Source organism: Coptis chinensis, chromosome 5 (assembly GCF_015680905.1).
Source record: "Coptis chinensis isolate HL-2020 chromosome 5, ASM1568090v1, whole genome shotgun sequence".
NCBI classification, from domain to species: Eukaryota; Viridiplantae; Streptophyta; class Magnoliopsida; order Ranunculales; family Ranunculaceae; genus Coptis; species Coptis chinensis.
The window spans coordinates 79,280,368-79,305,069 of NC_141460.1; the positions used below are offsets into that span (position 1 = coordinate 79,280,368).

Genomic DNA, 24,702 nt, shown 5'->3' on the forward strand with positions numbered 1-24,702 from the left:
GAAGCTTGTATAAATTTGGTTGTCATTATCTAATTAAGATTTGACGTTGATATTGTGACATTATATAATATCTTGGGATATATATATATATATATTAAATGCAATAGTTTTGGAGAAATAGATGTATAGACACTCAATTATTTTATCTGTGAGATGCTAGTAGAGTATTTGTGGATATTTCCCACGGGATTGTGGCGTAGTGCAATAATATATTGGCACGTGAAAGAGTAAAAGTTGTTATGAGATATATTTGAGATATTTCTAAATATTGTGGCTTAGTGCAATAAGGTATTTGACCTGCACGTGATATAGTGGAATTATTATGAGTCATAAATGTATGACACCTGAATAAATTATGTAACGAAAATCCTAGAACCTGACTACCACAACTCATGTGATTTGCCTTGTGTGGGCGTATGTGATATAATTGGCCCTTCTGGCGTTTCAGTGAATCTGAATGGCCCTTCTGGCGTAAGTAATGTGATTGGCCCTTTCCGGCGAGCGAATGGTGGCTTGATTATTCCGTTAAGCAAAAATAGAACGAGACGCCATTATATATTTTATGCGAATAGTCGCGATCTTACATAATGGCTTTTCGTGTGAGGGTTACGGTGGTGTGCGAGCATCCTTTTCGGGGTAGTTACGCACGGAGTGGTACATTATGTAAGGGGAGGCATGTGGATGTACATGTTCGGCGTTGGGGAGCGATTGTGGTAGCCAGGGAAACTAGGTAAGACATAGATACGACGTGAATTTTAGGGACATACAAAGAAAGCCTTAATTAATATAATTATGGTAATATGTTGGTTAATGATATATCTTTAGATAGATGATTGCATATGGTTTTGGAGAAGGGTGGGTCAAACTCATTACTTGGGCAGAGACGACCCACTATGTTATTGAGCATGAAATGCGGTACGGATATAATACGTTTGGTTGGTTATTTGTTTAGTTTAACCTAATTATTTGTTTAGTTGAACCTAAGGCGCCTCGATGGAGGAACTACCTACCTTATTTATTATGTGTATAGTTTGTTGTGTGGTTAGTGGGAAGTTAAGGCGCCTCAGTGAAGGAACTACCTGCTTTAATTATTGTACTTAAGGATGTTGTATTAGTCGTTGAAAGTTAAGGCGCCTCGATGGAGGAACTAACTGCCGTATGGATTGTGTATATATATATATATATATATATATATATATATATATATATATAGGGGGTGGGATAGAGGCACATTCACTGTAGCCACATTCTAGGCACAGCTGATCCTATCCATTGATCTGTTTTCAATCCTACGGATATAGTCTATTCTCAATTAGCAATATGAAATAAACGAAATTTCGGGAAAAAAAATTTTGCGAAACAAAAAAACGAAATCTCCAAATTTAGATCGAGAATTTTTCTCTCTCTGAAACTCCTCCTTCTCCACCATCTTTTCTCTCTGAAAATCAATCGGCTCCACCACTCCAAAATCACTCCACGGTCTAGAGGAGTTCTCTATTTCGATTCGTGTGCCCTCTTTCGAGGTAAATTTTGAGCTCACAGTTCACTCCCTCAATTTCTCTCTTTCTCAATCCTAAATCGATTTATGTTTAGGGTATCATTTCATTCCAAAACAGGTATCATTTTATTCTCTCTGTTTGAATCATGTTTTCTTCATGGGAAAACTGATTGATTAAGTGATCATTGAGAAGATTAAAGAGAACCTTCCAACAGATCATCATTGGAACCTCTTCAACACATAAGAGCTATAAACCAAGACAAGGTTTCAACATGTAGATAATTCTCTCCAGCAAGGAGCAAAAAAAAAAAAATTCTCTCCAGTTGTGTACTATTCAAACTTTGTCTGAACAAGTCAATGCGTATTTTATCATATGGGTTTAACTTGAGACTGGCCTAGTTTCTTAGCAATAGCAATGGAGTATTTTATAACTTTATGGGTGAGAATTTGATAATGGGTTTTACCTTATCTCTATATTAACAAATTTTTTATTCAAAGATGCAACTATAGGAGAGGTCCCTTTTCTTTTTCTCTCTTTTGCTCAGATGTTTCCATTAATTTGCATTCCCTAGCTTTATGCATTCAATGTAATAGGAGTGTTTTGTTGTTTACAGGTTGTGAATAGTGAGAGACTTGAATGTGGAAACTTCACTCTTCTTCAAGAGCTAGCAAACTTTATTTCAGGTACGTACAAATGCTTGTACCTTTGAGAATTGTTTGAAGAACCTAATATGTTTTCTCTTGATTACATGAAAGTATTGATTTTGGGTAGGGATATGGGGACATGTATATATACAGATTCTACTATGCAGATCCTAATATAACAGTCATAGGCATAGCAAATTGTAAATAGGTGACAAAAAATTTCCAATAAGGAGAACTTCAGAATTCCAGACTGTGAAGAGTAACTCACCAGATGTAAGAGCTAAGAGTGAAGCAACTATTTCATTTTTGTTTTAGGTTTTTAGCTTGAAAAAAAAGAATTTTTTTGAATGATATACATTTGCCCATTGAAATTTCCATTTTGTGCCCATCACATTTTCATTTTTTCCTTTTGCAGTTATTGATGACTCATTAGCTAAATAGCACATTTTCATAAAGGATCATGGACAATGTTGAATTGAACTCAGTAGAGAGGTTGATTGGTTAATTGGAAATTGAACAAACAAAGAGATATTCACATGAGCAGCTGCAAACCTTCACTTCGGATTTTTCTACAAATATAGGTTCTGGTGCATATGGAACAGTTTACAAAGGCATATTAGACAACGGTGTCAAAGTGGCTGTAAAGGTTCTTGGACATAACGAATTGTCTGATAATCAATCCAAGGCTGAAGTTTCCACACTTTGCAAGACTCATCACAAAAACTTGGTCAAGCTCTATGGCTTCATTGTAAAATTAGATGAGTGGTATTGTAATGGAAAGTTCTTTGTATTTCGTTGTGTTTTTTTGTGAACTTGCGTGCAATAGAGACTTGCGTTATGTTATGTTAACTTGTGCTTTTTTCAGTCGGTGTTCTCATTGTCTTTTTTCTATTCTACTTGCGGGTTTTTTTTGTATGTTTCTGTGAAATACCAATGCTCTGATAGGTTTAAGAATGGTAACAATATGCTTTAAGAATGACAATGCTCTTTCTGTGAAATACCAATGCTCTGATAGGTTTAAGAATGGTAACAATATGCTTTAAGAATGACAATGCTCTGACAGGTTTAAGAATGAGTCATGTCTTCTGTCGAGCAACATTAATTTTTTTATAATGGTAATGATCTTTATGTTTCTCTCTCTTTTGTTTATATAATGTTCGGTCCCTTAAGAGTATTAAAACTTTTACGTCCTCTTAATATGTATCGAACCATTCGATCCCTTCAAAATTGTGAAAAAAAGAATGGCCTCTAAAGAGTTTGCAAGCTAGAAAACTGTTAATTTTATAGGGGATAGAAGAATACAGATAGTAGCTAGGGTCGTATTATTAGTATATACGAAAGAAATTAAAGAAGAAAAAATTCTTGAAGCAAAATCAAGAGTCTCATTCACCTTGCATCCAAAACAAATACATATCACTGATGCACCCCTCTCTCTTCACAATTAGAAAAACAAAAAACAACTTTTACATCTCACATTCATCAACAATCATCTCTTCAGTTAAAACTCTTCATGGATTGTCCGAACTTGACAAAGAATTTCCCAGGAACAAGCATCTCATCAACAATATCGGCCGGTCCTTCTTCAGTTAAAAGTGAAGCATCTGATTGAAACATACCCTTGTGCTGCTTCAAGTTGAAAATAATGGAAATTTAATCAACTAATATGTTAAAAAACAATTTGAAAAGCTAAAACAACTTACTCAATGTTCATCGTCTCAGTTCACTGCTAACAATAATCCTTGCACCAACACAATCAAGACTGCGCACTGTCGCGGAAGCTTAAAGATTTCCTTCTTTCAAAAATGCTTCCACCATTATATTCCAAATCTCTTCACCTTTTTTCGGATCATCTATCACAACAACAACCATCGGTCCAACACCACTAATAGTACACCCAAATGCGCCTGCCTCAAGTGTTGCTCTCTTCACCGCTTCCATTCCAGGAATCAATGGTGTTCTTTTGGGTTCGACAATCTTGTCCAATGACATTGCCTTACCCAATACTCTCAAATCTCCTTGAAGCACTGATGCAACCAACGCTCCTGCTTGACAACTGTTCCAAATATGTTCCTTCATACTGATTTCAGTCGGTAATACTGCCCTCATTTTCTTCGTTGGGGCTTCAAATTCAGGATTAACAAGAACAAAAAACAAGTCCTTATCAAATGGAAATTTCAACCGAATCAATTCCAATGGGTCATAACTCCTAATCAAAACAAACCCACCCATTATAGCTGGTGCTACATTATCTGCATGATAACCCGAAACCTTCGCTTCCGAATCCAACCCAGCAAGAACAAGATCAGAAACAGTTAACCTCCCACCAAAAATCTCATTCACAGATACAGCAGCAGCACTAGCACTAGCCGCAGTCAACCCCAAACCACTCCCTAACGACAACCCAGTGAAAGCCCAATTGACCGAACCCCAAGCATTTTCATAACAGATATAGCAGCAATTCCAGCAATTCTAAATGCACAACAATATCTCAAACTTCTGAATATCAGTTTCAGAAACAAAATCCTAGCAGAGTAGCGAAGGATGATGCCTGCCAATAAAGCAATCAACCATCAGTTTCTTTACAACTTGCTGAATATCAAAATTTTACTGAAATTTTAAGCATAAGTCAACAACCTCATTCACGTCAAAAACCAACACCAAAGCTGAAAAGTTGTCTGACTTGGCCAACACCCCTATAGAAAATCCATCCCCAAAATGAGCCATCCACACAGAAACATCAGTTGTGTAATACTTGGTACTAAGAGGCCTCTTCGTCAAAATTCACAAAAAGCAAACCTATAGAATCTCTCAAGGTGAGAATTCATGAAAACAAATATATGGTTAGAAAATGATAACAATACATAAATATTAGCCCACCAATAATACCTCGATGATCACTTAATCAGTCAGTTTTCCCATGAAGAAAACATGATTCAAACAGAGAGAATAAAATGATACCTGTTTTGGAATGAAATGATACCCTAAACATAAATCGATTTAGGATTGAGAAAGAGAGAAATTGAGGGAGTGAACTGTGAGCTCAAAATTTACCTCGAAAGAGGGCACACGAATCGAAATAGAGAACTCCTCTAGACCGTGGAGTGATTTTGGAGTGGTGGAGCCGATTGATTTTCAGAGAGAAAAGATGGTGGAGAAGGAGGAGTTTCAGAGAGAGAAAAATTCTCGATCTAAATTTGGAGATTTCGTTTTTTTGTTTCGCAAAATTTTTTTTCCCGAAATTTCGTTTATTTCATATTGCTAATTGAGAATAGACTATATCCGTAGGATTGAAAACAGATCAATGGATAGGATCAGCTGTGCCTAGAATGTGGCTACAGTGAATGTGCCTCTATCCCACCCCATATATATATATATATATATTGTATTTTAGAGCTACTCACACCAAATTTTTTTATAATGTCAATCCGATTTGCATGTTTGCTTATCGGGTGTGTTCATTAAATGAACATAGTTGATAAGTCTTGACAGGTTTAGTGTTGAAGAAGATTGGTTGCTGCTTGTGGTTTGTGTTAGCGGCACATTTCAAGATAGGCTTTGTTTTTCTTTGAGGTGATGTAGATTTTCAGTTAAGATAAGGTTATTTGCATTTTCATTTGTTAATTTTTGTAATGAAGAGGACTTTTGTTTAAGTTAAAATTTTTATTGGTTTTTAATTATCCGCATATTTAAACTGTTTATGGGTTTTTGGAAGTGGAGAGTGCGTCACACCTCGGAGATCGAAGAGTCGGGAACAAATAATATTTTTCTGAATTTTGTCGAAATTCGGGGTGTGACACATAATGAAGAACACTAACTTTCTTTATTAATCTAATTGAAGAATGAAGAACAAACAACTAACTTAAAACTAATGGAAAGCTATATGAATTAAAACCTAGATAGTTTAAACTAAATAATAACTAAGTCTATGTCTAAGTATCTAAGTACGTAGAGACTTATGTCTTAGTCCTCTTTATATAAGAGAGGGCTAGGTTTACAATTTCGTGCATGGGCTTTGGAGTCATATTTTGGGCCATGAAATCAAGCCCAAAACCTAATTACTTAAGTCCAAAAAGGGTTTATCTGCTGAAAATTACTGTAACAGCCTTTTTGTCTATGTCTGCTCCTTTGATTGGGTCAAGTCATACACCGTTAGAAAGCTCTTTCTGAGCCGGTTGTTTTGACATATAATAGGCCCAATTCCGAGGTCTGAATCTAAAGATACGGCCTGCGGACGTTCTGTTGACTTTTATACACTATTTCTGCCCGCATTGACTTTCACTTTTTAGCTTTGACCGGGATTTAAAAAAGCTTTTTCTCCTTGAATCTTGGCCTTTAAGCATAGAACTTCTTAGCAACCAACCTTTGCTCCTTTATCTCACAAAAGTGACATATTTCTTCCCATATTCGACTTCGAGACCTGAAATACACAAAAACACGTAAACAATACTAACTCTTATTTATTATACACATAATTGGTCTAAATGTAATGGTATTAAGGGGTTAAAGCTACAATTTTTAGCTCTTATCAAACCACCCCCAAATAGCATTTTGCTTGTCCTCAAGCAAATATGAGAAATTAATATATGTGACCAAAAATAGAGTTCTAACTAATCTTGTTTTGCTTAGTGCGATTGCATTTACCATATGCAATAAGGCCTTAAACCACTAGAAATTCCCTAATGTACGAGTTATAGCCTCGTGAGAGTTTTCCAGCGAAGGTACTCACAAACTTCATCTATACTACAACGACTAAGAAATAAAATTACTGTTTCCTACTTTATTCTCAAATATTTATACATCTCACTAGCAATGAATACAGAATAATCAATTCAAAATCTAAGCTAATACATGCATAATAATCAATCATCTATGGATAAATATATATATATATATATATATATATATATATATATATATATATATATATATATATATATATATATATATATAATGAACTATGCTATGAAATACAATAACAGAACCGTTTCTGAAACTTTGGAATAACGTCCTTAAATAGGTCCTCACATGTATGTTAAGACAAAAATCACTCTGATTTTTCCTTTCAAGCTTCGCTCACTCCAGTGTGTAGTGGGCACACTTTACCTTAGAATCTCAATGACACACAAGAAAGCCGAAGTCGATCAAACACATCTGCCACTTACTATCACACTAACCTATTCCTAATTGAGCTAGAGGTCTTTATTAGGTATTGCAGGGATTAGGTGATGGTTTAAGAATGAAGAAAATGGATATTAAAAAAAAGACAAGTTTGAGATAATGGAGTCTTCATATTATGTAACTAGAAAAAACCTTGTTTTGTAGCGGCGCCATTTGGTAACCCGTAAAAACTCAACTAGATTTCTCTAACCTTATTCTTATGGTATCAATTATTTTGTTCCTACTCTAACATGTAATTCATGCAATATATAGAGTACAGAATCATTCTACTCCTGAACTACCTAGACATAAATAGAATCCAATTAATTAAACACAAAGAAACAATGGTGAGAACAATATTTATAGATATAAATTTATACTATGAAACTAAATATATGTATTTAACTTATACTAATTTAATTAAAACAATTAAATATGACCTAAATAAATATGGCTTAAAATAATTAAATATGACTTAAATATGATTTAGTTAAATTTGAATTATGTATTTGTTATTTTAAATTTAAAGTTGTTTTAATTTTCGGCATATGATGTGTTGTGTATCGTGAATCCCACCTTTCAAACTTGTTTGGGGGTAGATTTATTTATTTAGTAATGCCTCTAACCATATCCACATATTTTTTTTGAAATTTATTGCCTGCTTGATAATGATTGAATTATGTGAGAATGTTGCTATTTTGGTGTAGCTAGAATTAGCTAGTGTTGTTGGTACAACCTCAAGGAGTCATAATTAGATGATTGCTATTTTAATTCCAGCCAAAAAGCTATTGGTTTGGTTTTGGAATATGCCTCTTGTCTGTTTCTATTTTAGATTTAGAACAGTCTTATTCCATCATGTTGCCTTAACTAGTTGGGAAACTTATGGAACTTAGAAACTAGTTCTCTATAAATCCTTGGTTCACTTTCAACTTCACATCACACCTCTCACTTTGCATCTCTCACTTTACCTTTGATTTTCACTTCATAGCACTCATCATACACGGAGCGCATAGGCCATCTACTTTGCCTAAAGTCAGAGTGCGCCCACCTTCAAAACACTGGACCTCTCGCAAGGCAAGAGCGCGCTCGCGCCCTTCACCTCCGTAGCCACTTTCAGTTCTGATTTTTTGTAGGTTCTTCCGAGGTTGTTTCCAGCAGTTCTAGAGTGTGTGTATGTGATATGAAATCTCCTCAGATCATACCGGAGCAATCCTTCGATGATTTGCTTGGAAGCGAGACCTATGGAGGATGGTTTCGCAAAAAGATCGTGCAGTCAAGATGGCATAATCTACTGGTAAATCCTGTTGACTCGTATTCACCTAAACTTACTGAATATTTCTATAATAATTCTAAGTTCTTTTATAGACCAGATAGAGAACAAGTGTTCTCTGTCGTAGTTAATGATACGACAATGGATTTCAGCAAGTTTTTGGTTGCCTTTGCTATGAGAATGCCTATGCCTGTTCCTAAAAACTCATGGGGATATCTGTCTAATAATGTATACCTTTATAACTATGAGTATTTTCACGAGACTTATGGGGCAGGGGATTTTTGTGTAGAGGACCAAGGGCAATATAACATAGCCCTTGGTAGCCTGTCCCTGAACGTAGGCACTACCATGTTCTTTATCATGATGAATATTTTAAGGGAGTGGCGGTTTTCTTCTGCGAATAATGCTGTTGGTGACGTTTTCCTTGCTTTAGTTGAGGGGCGTTTCTTATATGACATTCCCCAGGTTTTAGTGGCTAGTTTAGCAAGAGCTCATAGCATGAGGCATAAGTACCTTCTTATGCCTGTTTTGGTTTGCCGCATCATGCGTTTCTTTTTTCCTGATTTTTGTACCAGTTTCACGGATTGGGTTGGGGTTGAAATTATGAGACCCACCAATTGTGTTATACGTTCTTTCCGTGCAATGACTTGGCTGGGGTGGAGGATTCAACCTAATTGGGTTGCCCCTTACACCCCATCTGATCAGGTGGCACTTAACAGGTTAGCGATCGTTGATGATACATGGAGAAAGGCTCGGCAAGTTATCATGGCATGACAAGACGCAAAAGAACCTCACTTCTATATTGAGGAGGAGGAAAATGATTGAATGCTAGATATGAGGTAAGTTTTTACTTTTTTTTCGTGTCTGCTCATGTCCCAAGCAATTTAATTTTTGTTATCCCCATAACGGGTGGAACTCATATAGAGTTGTGTCTATTTTTATTTATCTATATTAGTATGTTCTAAATTTGTTTTACAGGTTTTCTTCAATTTTCATGCATTTCCATGGTATTTCCTACCCTTCTTATTTAAATACTTTAGGGACAAAGCAAGTTCTTGTTTGGGGGTGTCATAGAAACACGCGTAATTTAAGGCACATATTAGGATAATACATATACAATATACACTTGTTTTCAGGTAAAAAAAATAAAATAAACAGTTTATGCTATACACTTAGGAAAGAATGGTATTGTTTCTTTCTCTATGATGATAATAGTCTAGATATTTCACGTTAGATCTTATATTATAATAGTTTTTAGAAATTTAGGTTAATATGTAGGTAATAATCATTGCATCTTTCTATAAATATATTGCATGAATATCTATGATTGTTTGGCAGTAAGTTTCTGAAATCTAGGTTAAAGTACTTATTTTACAAATCATGTGTGAATATAGCCTAAAGCCTTATATATATGAATGAAATATTTGAGAAATGACACAAGGGAGAAGTAAATTCGGAATAGAGAAATCACACGTCCACTTGCTTGATCACTATACCATATCCTAAGCGAGAATTTAGGCCCTATTTGGATCGATATAGCCAGAAATTCAAACCTATATGAAATTATTTTCCGCTAATCGCCCCTCTGAGTCTTTTTTTAGCCTTTCATAAACCGCAAATCCTTTACACATTTACAAAACAAAATAAAAATAAAATAAGCTTACCCATCTTTGAATGAGTCTGAGAATAAAGATGAAATGAAGAATAGAAAAGAGAAAGACCGGTGAAACCAAGAATTTGTTAGATGCTTCAAATAAGAAAAGGAAGTTTCCATCCAAAGAAAAGAAAATAAATAAATAAATAAAGAAAATAAAAAGTTAGAACTCAAAAAACAGAATCAAAGGAGTCAAAAGCTAAAGCAAAAGAAAAAATGGCTAAGGATGGAAACAAAGTGTAGAAGCAAAGTAAAACAAGGTTTTCTCTAATTACATAATATGAAGACTCTATTATCTCAGACTTGTCCTTTTTGAATATCCATTTCCTTCATTCTTAAACCATCACCTAATCCTCGCAACACCTAATAAAGACTTATAGCTCAATTAGGAATAGGTTAGTGTGATACTAAGTGGCAGATTTGTTTGATCGACTTCGGCTTCCTTGTGTGTCATTGAGATTGTAAGGTAAAGTGTGCCCACTGCACACTGGAGTGAGTGAAACTTGAGTGGAAAAATCAGAGTGATTTTTGTCTTGACATACATGTGAGGACCTACTTAAAGACGCTATTCCAAAGTTTTAGAAACGGACATGTTGTTGCATTTCATAGCATAGTTCATTGTATGTATGTTTATCCGTAGATGATTGATTATTATGCATGTATTAGCTTAGATTTCGAATTGATTATTTTGTATTCATTGCTAGTGAGATGTATAGATATCTGAGAATAAAGTAGGAAACAGTAATTTTATTTCTTAGTCGTTGTAGTATAGATGAAGTTTGTGAGTACCTTTGTTGGAAAACTCTCACGAGGCTATAACTCGTCCACTAGAGAATTCCTAGTTGTTTAAAGCCTTATTGCATATGGTAAATGCAATCGCACTCAGCGAAACGAGATTAGTTAGAACTCCATTTTTGGTCACTTATATTAATTTCTCATATTTGCTTGAGGACAAGCAAAATACTGTTTTGGGGTGGTTTGATAAGAGCCCAAAACTATAGTTTTAACCCCTTAATATCATTACATTTAAACTAATATCATCATAGAGAAAGAAACAATATTAATATTCCTAAATGTATAGCATAAACTATTTATTTATATTTTTGATTTTTTGATTTTTTTTTACTATAAAACAAGTGCATATTCTACATATATTATCCTAATAGGTGCCTTAATTTACGCGTGTTTCTATGCCACCCCCAAACAAGAACATGCTTTGTCCTCAAAGTATAAAAATAAGAAGGTTAGAAAATACCATGGAAACGCGTGAAAATTGAAGGACACTTGCAAAACAACTTATAACATACTAATATAGGTAAAGAAAAACAGACGCAACTCTATACGAGTTCCACCCGTTATGGGGATAACAAGAAGTAAATTGCTTAGGACATAAGCAGACACGAACAAAAATTAAAACTTTCCTTATATCCCGTATTTACTCGTCTTCCTCCTCCTCAATAAAGAATTGAGGTTCCTTGGCATCCTGCCATGCCATGATAATTTGCCAGGCCTCACGCCATTTATCATCTACAATTGCTAACCGGTCAAGCGCCACTTGGTCGGATGGGGTGTAAGGGGCAACCCAATTAGGTTGTAGCCTCCACCCTGGCCAAGTCATTGCACGGAATGAGCGTATAATGAAGTTGGTGGGTCGCACAATGTTATCCCCAACCCAATCCGTGAAATGGGCACAAAAATCCGGAAAGAAACATACCATTATTCGACAAACTAAGACAGGCATAAGAAGATACTTATGCCTCACACTGTGAGCTCGAGCTAAACTAGAAACTAAGGTCCAGGGAAAGTCATAGAGCATACTTCCCGTGGTTAAAGCAAGGAAGACGCTGCAAGTGGCGTCATTCACAGAAGAAAAACGTCATTCCCCTAATATGTTTAGCATGATAAAAAATATCACTGTGCCCACGTTAAGGGATAAGCTTCCAAGGGCTACGTTATATTGCCCTTGGTCCTCAATACGGAAAATTCCTGCCCCATAAGCCTTATGTAAAAACTCATAGGTGTAAATATACATATTATCTACCCAATAGCCCCATGGGTCTTGAACTTCAGTAAGCATAGACAGTCCAAGTGCAAATGCCAATAAGAACTTGGTTATATCCATTGTCTCATTTTCAATGGTGACGGACAACACCTCCTCTCCATCCGGTATTTTAAAGAACGTACAATGCTCATAAAAATAAGTTGTAAGTGCAGGAGAATATAGTTCATTAGGGCTTACCATTAGAGGCTGCTATCCCGCCTGTATAATCATGTTTCGGAACCAAGATCCATACGTGTCACTTGCGAATAAATCTTCGAATGACATCTCCGGTATGATCTGAGGAGGCTTCATATCACACAACACACTCTAGAACTTCTGGATACAACCTTGGAAGAACCTACAAAAAATCAGAACTGAAGTGGCTGTTGAGGTGAAGGGCGCGGGCGCGCTCAACTTTGTCTGTGGAAGGGCGCAGGCACGCTCTTGCCTTGCTTGATGTCCAGTGATTTTAGCATGCGCGCTCTGAGTGTAGGCAAAACAGAGGGCGTGCGCGCTTCGAGTATGATGAGTGCTATGAAGCGAAAAATTCAAAGACAAAGTGAGAGATGCAAAATGAGAGGTGTGATGTGAAGTGAGAGTGCACCAAGGATTTATAGAGAACTAGTTTCTAAGTTCCACAAGTTTCCCAACTAGTTAAGGCAACATGATGGAATAAGACAGTTCTAAATCCAAAATAGAAACAGACAAGAGGCATACTCCAAAACAAATCCAATAGCTTTTTGGATAGAATGAAAATAGCAATCATCTACATATGACTCCTTGAGGTTGCACCAAACATCACTTTCTAATTCTAGCGACACCAAAATAGCAACATTCTCACATAACTCAATCATGATCAAATCGGCAATAAATTCGACAACAAAATACGTGGATATGATTATAGGAATTTCTAAATAATTAATTCCACCCCCAAACAAGTTGAAAGGGTGGGATTTACGATACAACACATAGCATATGCCGAAAACTAAAATAACTTCAAATTAAATTAAAATGAAATAACAATTACAAAATCCAAATATTAACTACTTAACTAACAATTCGGAAACAAAACATATGAAAAACAAGAAAACTAGTCTTAACATAACAAAAATACAACAAAACTACTAGCCACGCGACGAGGATGGGCCAGAGTCATCCATCCAGTGTCGACGACGCTCATGCCTCATAGAGGTATCCGAAGAAGAACCCCCATCAGGTGGCAAGCGTTGAAGAACCTTGACTTAGAACTTCCTTTGTCCCTCTATATATGCGTTCATGGATTCCTCATGCTCCTTATCTTGCTGGACTAGGGTCTCCATGTTAGCTTGGAGCTCTCGGTTACTAGCACTGAGCTCCTCAAAATTCTGATGGATGTTAACCTGCCTAGTCCATAGATCCTCACAAATGGTATTAAGAGAACACAGGCCACGATGAAGCAATGCCATGCGTTCTATATCAGAAGTAGCCTTTTCCAAGGCATCGACTTCAAAACATGTTGTGTCTTCTTCATCCTCCTCACTTGACTCAGTCTCAATACCCCTATCCTCAGGCACTTTCCACTTTTTCTAAATACAGTCTTTATAAATCTTTGCATTTTCATGCAACTTCAACATAATCCGCTGATTTTTCGGAACAACTCCAAAATGCAGCATGATCTTAGTAATCAAAATAGGGAAGGGTGCAGTATATATTCCAATGCTTCTAAGCTCAGCAATCAAAAAGTCAAAAAGTCGAGGATGCAAAACTCATACTTCTTCTCCTGAAGGACGTGCAGACAAGATGAGCTGATGTCACTGACTTTCGAGGTGCCAATTATGTTCTTGCCAAGCCACTGAGCTACAGCCAGTTGGTTGGTTCTCAGAGACGACTGTCGAAAACAATGAGATTTCGCATTGTACTGTCTTTCCAGTACAATCTCTTTCATTAATGCCTCGATTCCACCCCATTGTGATTCCTGCATTGTGATTACCAGGTTTTGTTTTGCCTCAATGCCCAGAATCCTAATCAACATAGCTGTACACACTTCTCTCCTCGTACCATTCACCTTCACAAAAATCTTCCTACCCTCAATCTCCCTTTTCTTATAGAAATTCAACGCCAAATCGGTGTGATAAAAATCATTCACTGAATACCACAACCCTTTCCACCCCTACTAATCAACTCAGTATTATAAAAGGGTGAAAATTGTTTAGAAACAAAAGCTTGTTCCGGAAGAATTTTTCGGTTTTGGGTCGCCATTGGGGTTTGGAATTCGAATTTGGGTGGATTGCAAGGTGGGGAGAAGTTCTAATTGAACTCTATTTGAAACAAATTAGAGTGGGTCGCGTGGCTTTTTGGATTTCTTTTTTTGTTTTTTTATTATGGTTCGATGCTGTTCTTGGAGGCGGGGAGAAGATGAATAATGCGAAAAGGTTTAAACATGTGGGTTTCACCGGTTAGGCCCAAGCCCAGAACAAATTTTGAAATGCCCATTCCGTCCTATGCCGCATGAAATTAAAACTAAAATTCCCGATTCGTTAACGATCCGATTTTTGCGAATGAGCTATGAAAACGATCATCAAAGAGAGTACAATCCAATGCTCTATAAAAAAAAACTCAATTCTAACTGTGGTTGATATGTAAGAAAATGGAAAACACCTCGAAGTGCGTGCATGACATAAGTTATGTGTGCATAAGGAATCTAAATTCATACATAGTGTCAGGCCGAATCAAAATAAGACTAAATGACATAAACAACAAGAATAGGAAGTTGAGCGAACAAGAATGGAAAGAGAAACAAATTTCAAACTAATTTTGAAAACAGGGTTTTTAAAAAATTTGTTTAAACAGGTGGGTCTTTTAAAGTCAGATTCCCGAGACTTGCTAGATTACAATTTGTTTATGATTTTCTTTATTTTTTACTTTTTATGAATACGGATTAATAAAAGGGAAAACAATAAAGTAATAAAGACATAATTCACACCATAGAGAAACATGACTCAAAAACGGAGAAAACATGCAAGAGTGGAAAACGTGAATTATGTTAAACGTGGACTTAGGATCCTGTACTTACAGCCATACACTCCAAAGGGAGGGCCCGATTACCTAAATGGTGTACTAACCAAAATATGGAAATGGAAGGAAGTACACCAACAACAAAGGTCAGTCCTCATAAACAGGGTCCTGTAAAAGAACATCCTCCACATCTGGGAACAATAACTCGTGAAAATGTTTTAATTGTTGGCCATTAACTTTAAAGGTACTATTGTCCTTGGGATTTAACAAGGTGATTGCCCTGTAAGGGGTGACTTCAGTAACCATAAAAGGACCAGACCAACGGGTTTTTAATTTTCCAAGGAAAATGTGCAAACGAGAGTTGTAAAGCCAGACCTTTTGACCAATCGCAAACTCCTTAAACAAAATTTGTTTATCATGAACACGTTTCATGTTAGCTTTATAATCTTTCATGAGATCATATGAATCGCTACGGATTTCTTCAAGTTCATTTAATTGCAATTTGCGTCTAACACCTGCCTCATCATAATTGAAGTTAAGGCTTTTTATAGCCCACATAGTACGGTGTTCTAATTCAACGGACAAGTGACAAGGTTTTCCAAACACAATTCTAAAGGGAGACATACCTATAGGAGTTTTAAAAGCAATCCAATATGCCTATAAGGCATCAGTAAAACGCTTAGACCAATCTTTTCTATCAGGATATCTGTTGTTTCTAATATTTTCTTTATTTCCCTATTCGAGACTTCTACCTGGCCACTAGTTTGTGGATAATAAGGAGTTGTCACCTTATAGGTAACTCCATACTTTTTAACTAAAGAAGCAACAACTCTATTGTAAAAATACGTTCCACCATCACTGATGATTGCTTTAGGAATGCCAAAACGACAGAAGATGTATTCCTTAACAAAATACACAACTGTCTTATGGTCATTGCTACGGCAAGCCATGACCTCTATCCATTTGGAAACATAGTCCATGGCAACAAGAATATAAACAAAACCGTGGGAAACAGAAAAAGGACCCATGAAATCAATGCCCCAGGCATCAAAAATTTCTACCACCAAAATGGGGTTTAATGGCATCATATTACGTTTAGTAATACACCCAAGTTGTTGGCAATGAACACACGTCTTGCAATGAACTTGGGAATCTTTAAACAGGGTAGGCCAATAAAAACCACATTGAAGAACTTTAGCAGCCTTTTTCATACCACTAAAATGGCCACCACACTCTTTGTCATGGCAGAAGAATAACACCTCATTATATTCCCACTAGGGAATACAACAATGAATAATTTCATCCGCACAATACTTAAAAAGGTAGGGCTCCTCCCAGTAGTATAGCTTAACTCTGGCCAAAAACCTCTTACGTTCATTTCTGGACCAAATATCAGGAATAATATCAGAAGCTAAATAGTTCACAATGTCAGCATACCATGGTGCAGAAAAAATAGCATAAAGATGCTCATCAGGAAAATAATCCGGTATGGACTCTGATTCACTATCACTGTCATTGGTAAGTCTAGATAAGTGATCTGCAACCACATTTTCCACCCCTTATTTATCCTTAATTTCTAGGGTAAACTCTTGCAGGAGAAGAATCCATCAGATTAATCTCTGTTTAGCATCTTTCTTGGCAAGAAGGTTCCTAAGAGCTGATGGTCGGTGTAGACTAAGGTCTTAGATGTAAAACCCCATATTTTTGGGTTTGGTATTAAACTTCGAGTGGGCTTTGAATAGTTAAAACAGGCCCATTAAATAAGAGTTTGGTATTAGTGAACAACCCACGGTTTTAGTTTGACCCATGAACCGACTGTTACAACCCGATAAGTTTGAAGATTGAATCCCCGGATTCATCTCGTGAATCTCTTTGGGGAATATATGTGCATAGTGAGGTGGTGGGGAAGATCAGATTTACAATCAAGATTAGTACTTGGAAAAGCTTACACTCTTTCTTCATCACATATTGAGAGACGATAAAGCTTTCTTGCTCCCTTTCGAATGAATCTATTGGGGAAATCCAGCCATAAATTAGAGATCATGGAGAAGATGATGGGAAGGTGAAATACCCTGAATTCATGATCGTGTGATTCTAATATATATGATATATTATCACTCAAGAAAAAGAAATGATAAGAAAATCGGCTTTGGAGCAGATTTGGCACCTTTCACCAAAACAGTTGTATCTTTCCACATAGTGATTGGTTTTAGACGCCGTTTGGACCGTTGGAAAATAGATTCAAAGAGCTTTATAAAGGTATATGGATCAGTGGGTAATTTTACTAGGATTGCTTATGAATTTCAGTTCTTTTTGAGTGAAATTCTGCCACCTTCTGGTGATAAAATAAAGAGATGAAATTGGCAATTTGTGACCAGGTTGTTGGATGCTTAATTGTGACGTGTTCTTACTCAATTCAATGTGTAAATTGCTAATTTGGAGCTATTAGCTAAAGTTGGAGGAAGAACCAATCATCACAGATGGGTCGATGAAATCCAATACCGAGTACCAAGAAGTTTACGTTATATCGGCTAGAAGGCAAGTATATCTACAAGCTTTTCTTTCGTTTAAATAAATTATGACCAAGTCTAGTTTCGACTTGGATGTCGCATACTTTTTACTGTGCATTTTAAATTGAGATTGGAAGCGTGGATTACTATAATTAAAGTGCGGTAATTCCTTTTCTGCTGAGTTTGTTTATGGTATGTTGAACTCATATGATTAAACCGAAATTGGTTTTATTTGTGTTGTTGTGCTTTTAGTTCTTTATCATGACTTGTTTTGATGCATAAATTATTATTTGATGACGATGAGGCACTTTCTGAGTTTTGAGCTATATACTATGTATAAGTGTTTGGGATCATTTGCATACGCTGCACTTGTTGAGTTCACTTGTTTTCCACATCGATATATCTTATATAGTTGATAAATATTTCTACCGGTTAGTATTTGGAACTAAGTGGGTGTTGGCTTGGTTTTAGTTGATATGCTTGGTATATTTTATTTAGATTTGAAAAGACTAGTTTGTGGATATTACTTGCTGGGCGCGTGGTTTTACGCCTTTACAGATTTTGCAGGTGTTTGATCCTTGATCACGCCGGAGAGACGAAGTTGAGACTTTATTGGGTTAGAGCTTGAACTCTTTGTTTTATTTATTTGATAGTTATCACCCATATTTGACTTATTGTAATGGTTTCATTTTGTAAACCGGTTGCTTAACTGCTCTGGCATTTGTCAAGACAGTTAAATAACTGGGTCCTTCGACTCATTATATCTTGGGCTAGTCAGCTAGGATATAGTGGGTTTGGGGGCGTTACATTAGAACCAACCAAATAAAGTCAAAATTTATCTAAAGTATAAACAACAGCTAAAAATTCCTTTTCAGTAGTAGTGTAATTTCGTTAAGCATCATTCAAAGTTTTACTAGCATAATAAATTACAGTCGACTTATCATCTAGTTTTTGTCCTAACACAGCACCAACTGCATAATCGCTACCGTTGCACATAAGCTCGAAAGGTTTAGACCAATCGGGAGGCTGTATAATCGGTGCAGATGTAAAAGCGGCTTTTAAAGTTGCAAAAGCCTGCTTGCAGTCAAAATTGAAATGAAAGATAGCATCCTTTAAAAGCATATTAGTTAAAGGCCTAGCTATTTTTGAAAAATCCATGATAAAACGCCTATAGAAACCTGCATGGCCTAAAAAAGCTCTAATGTCATGGACAGTCCGTGGTATAGGTAAAGACGCTATCTTATCCAATATAGCCTTACATCGTGTCAACACCTGGGAAAGGTTAGACAGGCACTCATTAAAAGAGTCTCCATAGATAGAAAAATCATCCATGAAAACTTTCATAAAGCGCTCCACCATGTCACTAAAGATATGAAGCATACATCGCAGGAAGGTACCAGGAGCATTACAGAGACCAAAAGACATCCGTTTATACGCATATGTTCCAAAAGGACATGTGAAGGTAGTCTTGTCTTGGTCATCAGGATCGATAATGATCTGAAAATAGCCAGAATAGCCATCTAAAAAATAATAAAAAGCATGACCAGCTAGACGTTCGAGCATCTGATCTATAAAGGGTAAAGGAAAGTGATCCTTTCGTTCCATGACGTGATAAAACGTTAAAATTCACGTTTTTGGTTTTTTTTACTTAATTCTAAAGTTCGAAGTCCATAGTCCGAAGACCAAAGTCCAAAGTCCGTATAGTCGTCCGTTTAGTCAAGTTACCTTACTCACGTAGGTTTGATAGGATAGGTCGAGTAAGGGATAGTCCAAACCTTAGGGCTCGGCAAGGTTACAACTGGATTTACAACTTTTGGGTGAGTAGGATTTTAGGTTATTTTAGTTGGTTTAAGTAAATTAACGGTAATGCAAGAAATGCAAATAAATAACGGTGATTTTGACGTAAATAAACGAAGATAGAGAAACGTGGAGAAGGTTAATTCATACTCATGCAAGAATCATTTTCAATAGTTTATACTACCACATCACTGCCGCTCTAATCTGTCTCGAGTTCATAGACAAACTCGAGGCGACATCGAGTATCGATCCCTAGCGAAATGCGCACATCTCTGAGTTGCATCGCACTAGCATAAGGAGTTGAACTAATATTTCATCTCTGGAATATCATTTCAGCTCCTGGTTCGATTCTACATCAGCTGGACAAATTGGAGAGTTGTCTGACACCAGAGAGTCGCGCGCGAAACATTTTGGGTCTCTCACGAGACTGTTCTGGAGCATCAGCACTCCAAATTTGTACAATCTTAGTTATTTTGGGACCGGATGTATAATCTACACCTAATTCCTAAGCAGTGATTCTAGAATATTAAAGAGTCAATCCGAATTCTCACACGAGCATCATAACTCTCCCCCTGAGGGGGGGGGGGGATTAGCTCATGGTCATTAGAGGAATAATTAAACTTGCTGTATACAATAAATAAGTAAATGCAGGATAGGAATTAAACTTGAAAAAAAATGACTTTAATTAAAAAAAAATAACTTACAGTATTGAAGTTGCTGGAAGAGAAAATGACGGAATGTAAAGTACTGGGATGAAGCTACAGACTATAAATTAAAGTTAAGTAACTACTGAGCAATGCTAAAGCATAAAATGCTAAAGGAGAAATATTGAAGACCCCCCTTACATATATATAGGATGGTCTCTCGTGAAGCCTTTCAATTGGGTTTTGTCTTTTTGTTAAATTGAGATATTCAAAACTTTGAAATACAAAGTTTTGTCTCGAAATTATTTTCTTTAGTTTTTGTCTTCTTGCTCCATATCAAACCAAATTTTATGTTTGGTTTTGTCTTTTAGCCCAATTCAATTCAAACTTTGAATTGGTACATGTCTTCTCCTTTTGCAAGGTGACACAAAATTGTGACCATCACTTGCCACCTACCTATGCTGACTCGTCATGCCTTTTGGGCCAGCAGAGTGGGTCCACTTAGTGTGTCCAGTGGCGGAGCCGATTTTTGCATTTTTATAACTTTCTGTCTTTGCGTAAAGTTCGTCGCCCTAGTCGCTCTGGCAGTTCACTAGCCAACGTCGGCGTCTAGATTTATAAGATGTGAGCTTCGGAAGTTTGCTGCTTCTTTACATGTGGACCCATTCTGCACTGGCTTTGTTCCTTTGGAAACTTCGGCTCTAGTAAGGCTTTGTTGGGCTTCACTGGGGCTGAGTGGGAAGACTTCAAATATTCCAGTATTCCTATACTTCGATACATGTTTTATCATTATATTCATGTTAACTACAGAAACCTACAAAAGTACGAAAATATAATTATTACATGATTATTAAACACATAATCGACCAAAATGCTATGTCTCTCGGGGTTTAATATTACAGTTTTGGGTGCTTATCATGGCGTTTAAGCGTCTGTAGTCAATACAGATCCTCTACTTCATTGGAACACACATGGAAACATATTAACCTGCAGCATTATGAATAATGGTAACCCCCGATTTCTTAGGGACTACGTGAATAGGACTTACCCATTCACTATCTGAAATGGGATAAATGATCCCCGCATCGAGTAAATGTACGACTTCCTCCCTGACCACCTCTTTCATGGCAGGGTTCAAGCGACACTGAGGTTTGTGTGAAGTCTTCACATTATCCTCCAAATGTATGCAATGTGTGCATACTCCAGGGTCAAACCCTTTAATGTCATCCAGGGACCAACTGATCGCGGAATGATGTTCCCTAATCAAACGGGCCTCTTCATCAGTAGATAACTGAGAAGATATGATCACCGGATGACTACCATCTGGATCAAGCTGGATATATTTCAACTCAGCAGAAAGAGGTTTAATCACAGGGGTGGGAGGAATTGGCAAAAAGGATTCCGGAGGATCCTCGTCTTGAGTAGTGAAGACCTGTTTAGGTAAGAGGTCCTCAAACTCGGGAGATGGAGTGACAGAAAGGTCTAAAACAGGGGTAGACTCGAAAAGGGTGCTGACTTCCTCTAAGTAGGATTCATTGTCAAAGTCGGAACTACCGAAGGAAAGGAACTGGTCCATCTGATTTTCTGGAAACGTATTGTTGAAATAATCTTGAGCTGAGCTCTTGATCATGCTAACCTCCCCATCTATAGACGAATCCGGTAACTGTTTCATCATTTTGAAAACATTTACCTCAACAGAAAGATGACCAAAGGGAATGGACATCGAACCATCGTGGCAGTTTATGAGTGGGTTGGCAGTTGCCAAGAAAGGACGCCCTAAAATGATAGGAACAGAGTCGTTAGCGATTTCTATGTGTAGGATAACAAAGTCTGCTGGGTAGTAAAAATCTTGAACCTTAACCAGCACGTTTTCAGCAACACCTTTAGGATACTTTATAGATCGATCCACTAATTGCAACGTCATTTTAGTAGGTTGCATCTCCTGTAGACCTATTTTTGTTTATATAAATAATAAGGGAGTAAGTTAACACTCGCCCCCAGGTCTAATAGTGCAGTCGTCATATGGGTATCCTCCAAGGTGCATTGTATAGTAGGACGACCAGGGTCCTTGTACTTAATGATTCCATTATGTTCGAATAGAGTTTGGAACCGCTCAGTTAAAAAGGCATCTTTTGGTATATTGGTCTTCCGCCTAGTAGTGCACAACTTTTTTAGAAACTTAGCATGTTGTGGTAACTTTTTAATAGCATCAAGAAAAGGTAGGTTAATTGTTAGATTTTTAAAAACTTCCCTAATCTCATCAAAGTTAGTATCCTTGTGTAACATGGCTAGTCTCTGGGGAAACGGTGGGCTCTCTTTATCAATCAAGCTCCACCGAGAGAAAGACAAGGACAAGGTAATTATAATAATTATAATGACAATAAAGGTATCGTTCCGGTTACTAATAACTATCGTAACCCACCCGTTAATAATCAACGTGAGATAGTTCCAGTCACACCACCTTTGTCCATTACACCTACACAACCGAATCGTCTTGACGCCTTCATACAGGTTAACCAACAGCTTTTCCAATCCATGACTCAATCTGACCAATAGTTTTTACAATCTATTAATCATTTAACCCAACAGTTAGCCCAAGAGAAAGCCCAACCAAAAGGTGTGTTTCCAGGTCAAGCCGTACCTAATCCTAAAATGCCAAACACAGCCTTTGGAGTAACCGGTACTCCTAGTAATGAAAATACCAATGTAGGCGAGCTAAATGCCATCACCACTCTCCGTTCTGGTAGAGTAGTCGATAACGCCGCAACTATGCCTGTTGTTACCCCACTAGTGGTCCCTACACTTGATATTTTACTAGATACCAAAGTAGTAACTGATGATCCTACTTCTGTAAAGGTACCAATTAAACCTCAACCCAAGAGGAAAACGGCCAAGGTTAAAACTCATATTGATCGGTTATGATGTGGACACTCAATAAGAAGATCAGTGAACCGATTCCAGGCCTCTAAAAAGGATTCATGAGGATTCTGGCGGAAGAAATGAATCTTTTGAAGCATTTTATCTGTCTTTAGCGGTGGGTAAAACTGTTCCATGAATAATTGAACAAGTTTGGCCCATGAGTCCACAGAATTAGGAGTTTGGGCAGTTAACCAAGATGCTGCCTTATCGGCGAGGGTGAAAGGAAACACCCTCAATTTAATTTGCTCCAAACCAATAGTAGGATGATATACTGATAATGTTTCTTATGGTCTAACCTAAGAAAAATTGGTAACAAATTAAATATATTTGGGGGGATTCAAAAATCTCCCACTAGGTCTACAAGAATGATGCATGACTTAGGGCTATCGTTAAGGGCTTTATAAAAATCAGAGAGAGGAGTCTCTGTTTCGTCAGCCATTTGTGCAGGTGTAATGTGTGGTATTCTAGGTAGGTGTGTGCGTTGACATTTGCGATAAATAATCGACGATGGTTTACTAGTACCGGACCTTAGTCTCATACAAGGCTAAGGCCAATATAAAGCAAACTACAAATAAACAGTCAAACAACTCTGATATGCTAGAAAAAATCCTCTAACAAAAGAGGCGAGGAGCAGAAGAAGGGGTACCTGAATGCCTCCTTCCTACGCTGGCTTGAATAAGCCTTGTATACGATCCATCACAAGTATTTTCGGGTTAGAACACCTGAATAACTTAAATGAAATGAGTTGGAAACTAACCTATGAAAATCGGCAATTCGTAAATTGGGCTAGACTTGGAACTAAAGCGCAGAAGGTGCGCTAGTGCTCTTTGCCTAAACCAATGTCCAATGTTTTTTGGGCATGCGCACTCCTGAGATAGCCTACGAAGGGCGCATGCATGCTCTGTGTAGATTTCTATAAAAAAATTCTTCCAAGCCAAACAAACACAATCAGAACCAAACAAGGGTGGGTGGGTTTTAATGGGATTTTGGTAGGGACAAAAATTCTAAAGGAAATGAATTTAAATAGAACTAAGATGGCAGCGACGCCATTTGATACTCGTAAAAACTATTGTTTACTCCTATTTAACTAATTAAACTTAAACAGAAGTAAACGCTATAGTAATTACATTCTAGATTATCAAAGTTATCTACTCTCTTGAATCATGCAATAAATAAAGTAGAGAATTCGTTCCACTCCTAGTCTTTTAAATGTAAGTTTCCGCTAGTTTAATCGCTACCAAAAAAATAGTTGAGAGTAATTAATTGAATTATGCTACTATGGCAATTAAACTTAAATCGATGTCTACTTTTACTACGATAATAGAATATTGAAATGTGAATATAAAGAAGGGATAAGGGGGATTTGAATCCACTTGATGTATTCCTAATATGCTAGTGTCGATTATTGCAGTTCTAATCAATTAAGATTAAGTGTTGATCTTTAATTACTCATGGCAATCTCTGCCAACTAATAATTACTATGTGAGGAAGCCCAACCCATTCTCATGGCGAATTAACTATCCTTCTCGAGTGAAACTCTTAACAAACAATAATTCTAACTAACATATCAAGT

At 36.9% G+C, this 24,702-nt stretch overlaps 1 long non-coding RNA gene and 1 pseudogene across 2 annotated transcripts; one reads left to right on the top strand and one right to left on the bottom strand.

The window, feature by feature from the left end:
• The first annotated feature begins 1,529 nt into the window (after positions 1–1,529).
• On the top strand, positions 1,530–3,007 carry LOC147499118 (uncharacterized). The gene is made up of 3 exons (XR_015194411.1): positions 1,530–1,937; positions 2,113–2,182; positions 2,559–3,007. It is a non-coding gene; the product is annotated as an uncharacterized LOC147499118 (long non-coding RNA).
• A 495-nt stretch (positions 3,008–3,502) lies between these two features.
• On the bottom strand, positions 3,503–4,867 carry LOC147499119 (homoserine kinase pseudogene; annotated as a pseudogene). The gene is made up of 3 exons (XR_015196987.1): positions 4,778–4,867; positions 3,844–4,612; positions 3,503–3,769 (listed from the first exon to the last, which is right to left on the bottom strand). The product of XR_015196987.1 is annotated as a homoserine kinase pseudogene (transcript).
• Positions 4,868–24,702: the final 19,835 nt, after the last annotated feature.